A 4,872-nucleotide genomic window follows, 5' to 3' on the forward strand; every position below is an offset into this window, starting at 1 on the left:
CTCCTTCTTCATCTGGGAGAAGTCTTTTCTGTTGTCTTTAATAAAGCTTCTACTTTCCACTCTGACCTTGCCTCAGCATGCTTCTCTGGTGTTATACTTCAACATTGGGGAAGCAAGGACTCCTCACAGGTAAGCACCGATAACACCATGGCTTGGAATGTCATTGTTAAATGCATCATCATACTTGGCTATTTGTAACACATGCTATTTTATAGTTTGTGTTCAACTTCAAGGCAGAGCCCTGCTGAATAATTCTCGTTAACTCCCATCATGGCCCAGTTCAGTATATGGTTTAACTCTGCTCAAATTTGCTTTTTTCCGTTGTACATGGACACAATACCTTTATTTCATTTACGTACTTATTTTTGTGGTGCTGAGGATTGAACCCAGTGCCTCAGATGTGCGAGGCAAGCGCTTGACCACTGAGCTACAACCCCAGCCTTCAGATCTACTTTTTGAAAAACATCAACAGGTACAAGGATAAAGGTGGGTACACAAGTGCAAGAGAGAATGTGGCTAAGCAGAGTGAATTCTGAAAAAAGTCAGGCGAGCAGGAAATGAGAGACGTCAGTATTGGAAGATAGCCATCTTAAGATTCTAAAAGCCTGCACCTCCTCACAAAACATCCCACTACCCTTTCAGAAGATATTTCATGGGGAAAAAACAAAACGAAACTCTTGAAGCAGACATCTGCAGCTGCCCCGCCCTCCGGGAGCCCCACCTACTCCTGTCCTCACTCCAGCCTGGAACCAGCCCGGGCCAGTGACATCAGGACTTGGCCATGCAGCGCTCAGGAGGCGCTGGGGAAGGAAGCGGTAGGGTGGCTGCCTCTTCTGCGCCTGCCTCCCATGGTCTCTCTGGGCTCACTGAGGGGCGGAGGTCTCCAAGGCTGCCTCACGCTCTTCTGCTCCTTCCCTCCATGTGCCCTGGCGACGCTGCTGGCGCCGGGGTCTTTGGAAGTCATTGAAGCATCTCTCAACCTGGCTCCTCAGCAGAGCAGACTGTTTATGAGCTGCAGGGAAATACCAAGAGGCTATTTCTTTTCACAAGAAGGCTATGGCCTATCTTTCTGATACTCTGAAGCTGAACAAGTCTGAGCAGGCTCATTTATCACTGCAATTAAAAGGGGATAGCCACATGGAACAGCTCCTCCTCATCCAGGAGAGGTGGAAAAGGGCAAAGTGTGAAGAACAATCAAAAACTCAGAACACAGACAAGGATGTAGCCACCCATCTTCAGGCATCTCACAAACTCTCTGCTGAGGATGCAGAGGGTCAGAGTCCCCTTCTTTCTCAGAACTACAGCCCTTGTACAGAGAAACACTCTCTGAAATTCAGGGAGTCTTTGACAGGAATACAGAAACACTACTATTTTTACTTCAGCAAAACAGTGAGCCAACACAGCCATGTATTGGAAGCAAAGCCCCGAAGGATGATAAAACAATTATTGAGAAGCAGGCAACCAAAATTGCAGATTTGTAAATGCATGAGGAGTTCCTTGTGGCTGAGAATGAAAGATTAAGGAAAGAAAATAAAGCACTAAAGGCTAAAAAAGCCAGACTTGTAAAAGGTCCAGTAGATAAGGAGCTGCATGTGGATGCTGATTTTGTAGAAAAGTCAGCATTATGGAACTTGCCACCACATTCAGACACTGCTACACCTTCAACCTGGCAGAAATTTGCAACAAATACTGGGAAAGCCAAGGATATTCCAATACCCAATCTTCCTCCCTTGGATTTTCCATCTACACAACTTCCACTTATGGAGCTGTCTGAGGATTTTCTGAAAGGACTTATGAATAATTGAAATTGAAGGCTTTTGGAGAGATCAGAAGAAATACAGCAACACAGTTAATCCAGGAAAGAAGAAAAAATAAAAGAGGGAAAACCACATACAAGGGTAATTCCAGATGTGCTTTACCATCTGGCTGATTGGCAGGAGCAGCATTGCCAGGATGTGGGAAACAGTCACTGTGAAATACATTGCACATCTGATCTACCCACCAGAGCTAATGATTCCCACATGGCAGACAGTAAACTCTTGGAGGTTCACTTTCTCCTGATGCAAACCAAATGGCTACCTAGAATAATTTTCTCAAGCACCAATTATTTTTCTTCAGGGTTAAAATGTATAAAAGTGTGTTATGTATAATTAATCTATAATGCCATAAATAATAATGTAAAACCTAAATAATATGGTGGCCTGAGGGGCTGCCATGTATTTGAAACATGCTTTCTATCATGCATTGACTGTATGCCTTTGTTATGCACACTTTGTTTGTTTAAGTAAGGTGTATAGATTAGACACCTTTCTAGATGAAACTATAATACCTACATTTTGCACTAATAACATAATGCTGACCTCAAGACTATCAGGAGAAGTATTTAAATTTCCATTTTATGAAGAAAGGAACCAAATTATCAGTTATGCTTTTTTAAAAAAAAAAAAAACCACCAGCTTACATAATTAATCAGGGTGCATTTTAAGTTCTTTTTTATATAATGCATCACTTAAAAATACTAAGGAATGATCCTTTGTTTTTAATGATGCATAAATGGAAGTAATGTTAGTTGGCAGTTTTTGATTATAAGAAATTAATAAAGTAATTGTGGTTTATATAAAAAAAATCATCCATTGATGTCATCCTACTTCTGGTGAGGTAGGCACAAGAACATATTAAGAAAGAGTAAGAACGCATTGGACCAAAAGTCAACCATGTTACTTCAAAGTAGTCAATATACATTTTAAACTAACCTGGTTTAACTAACTTCATGTTTTGCATAAGCACAAAGGTGTTGTATCTGATTCTGCACCATTTTTTTTTATTTCTATCAGGAGAGTACACTTTTTTAGTCATTGAAATATTTCTTCAACGTGAAATATTTTTTAAGGTCCCAGGAGGGGGGGCGGCGTCAGCACGGGGCTGGGGAGGCCGCCTCCCTGGGCCTGCCCGCGCGGTCACCTCTGCGATGCTGCTTCTGGTCTGCAGGCGGCGAGTGCGCCTGCCGCAGTCCGCTGGGAAGATGGTCCAAGCCCACCCATCTCTGGAGGAAAGAGCCAGACTTCTCAGAGGTCAACAAGTGGGACCCCAGGGCCTTCTGAATGTTCAGCAAAGAGAGCTTGCAGTGACCTCCCCAAAGGATGGCTCCATCTCCATTCTGGGTTCTGATGATGCCACCACTTGTCATATTGTGGTCCTGAGGCACACAGGTAATGGGGCTACCTGCCTGACACATTGTGATGGAACTGACACCAAAGCTGAGGTCCCCTTGATCATGAACTCCATAAAATCCTTTTCTGACAACGCTCAAAGTGGAAGGCTGGAAGTGCACCTCGTGGGAGGCTTCAGTGATGACAGGCAGTTGTCACAAGAACTTACTCACCAACTTCTTAGTGAATTTGACAAACAAGAAGATGGCATTCACTTGGTGACATTATGTGTGACAGAATTAAATGACCGAGAAGAAAATGAAAACCACTTTCCAATAATTTATGGCATTGCTGTCAACATTAAAACAGCAGAGATATACAGAGCCACATTTCAAGATCGAAGTCCCGAGGAGGAGCTGCGAGCTGCCCGAGCTATAGCTGGAGGCCCCATGATTAACATTTATGATGCAAAGACTGAGCAACTTCGGATAGGCCCGTATTCCTGGATTCCATTTCTATATGTGGATTTCTGGTTGCAGCAAGATGATAAGAAAATACTAGAGAACCTTTCCACTTCCCCTTTGTCTGAGCGCCCCCACTTTGTTCAACATATCACATCTACCTTGATGTTTTTAAAGAAATACCCCTCTCCAATGAATATGCTGTTTCCTGGAAATAAAGCGCTCCTCTACAGGAAAAACAAAGATGGCTTATGGGAAAAGATATCTCCTCCAGGAAGATAAATGTAGGAATTACCAAAGAAAGCTACTTTTTGACATGACAAAGACCATCGGTGGGGTTTGGAAAGAAGATAAATTTGGAATATACACCATGGAGTCTTAGGTTTCCTTCCTTCCTCAGCGTCTCTCAAATGATTTTCAAAATAAAATCTTATTTTGGCAAAGGCAACAAAAAAAGAAATACTTTTTAAAATGTATATGATTTTTGTCATACAGTTTTTCCACTAAAAACTTTAGTTCAGAAGCTTTAGCAATGAGAATTAGGTTAAAAAACATAGCATCCCATGTAGAAACACCTTTTAAAAAAATAATACATTTCTTTATATTTTGTTTCTTTACTTTTGACCTTTAAACTTTTTTCCTCCTGCTAGTTTTCTCTTCACCCAGGGTTTATTCTGAGGATTTTCATTACTTGAGATGGGTTTTACTAGTTGGCGGTTTACTCCAGCTCTTCTCTTCTGCTCTTTATTTGTGTGTGTATAACAATAAAATGTGCTAGTGCAGTGGGCCAATCGGCTTTTAAATCCTCCAGGAGGCATACAGCAAGTGCTGACTCTATGGTAGGCATTACACTAGAAGCAAATCTAAATTTTCTTTGTTTGAAACTTCTAAAAGAAACCTTCTAAGTTTGCTGAAATAGAATTTCGGAAGGTAATTAATGGACAGAGCACTTTAAAAGGTTTTTATTCTGACACATGAGTTAAAGATTTTCTCAGAAGACATTTTACCATTTAGATCCTATAAAAGTGGTATTCATTAATTTTTATGGATGAACATGTTTATGCATTTTCATGTAAATGAAATCTGTTATAGTTTGAGATTTAAAAAAGATAAAAAAACTCTACAATGAGATTTTAAAGTTTGTCATAGCAGTTTAAAAGTTTAAGAAGTTTATAAGTATAGAAGTGATTCTCTTTGTCATGTTTTAGTTGCGGTGACCAAAATACCTAACATAAACAACTTAAGGGAGGAAGGTTTCTGTT

At 40.8% G+C, this 4,872-nt stretch overlaps 2 pseudogenes; both read left to right on the plus strand.

The window, feature by feature from the left end:
* The first annotated feature begins 848 nt into the window (after positions 1 to 848).
* Positions 849 to 1,805, plus strand: LOC143387455 (nuclear receptor-binding factor 2 pseudogene; annotated as a pseudogene).
* Positions 1,806 to 2,968: 1,163 nt separating this feature from the next.
* On the plus strand, positions 2,969 to 3,892 carry LOC143387456 (protein N-terminal asparagine amidohydrolase pseudogene; annotated as a pseudogene).
* Positions 3,893 to 4,872: the final 980 nt, after the last annotated feature.

The sequence above is a fragment of the Callospermophilus lateralis genome, unplaced genomic scaffold, assembly GCF_048772815.1.
Source record: "Callospermophilus lateralis isolate mCalLat2 unplaced genomic scaffold, mCalLat2.hap1 Scaffold_237, whole genome shotgun sequence".
Classification (NCBI taxonomy): Eukaryota; Metazoa; Chordata; class Mammalia; order Rodentia; family Sciuridae; genus Callospermophilus; species Callospermophilus lateralis.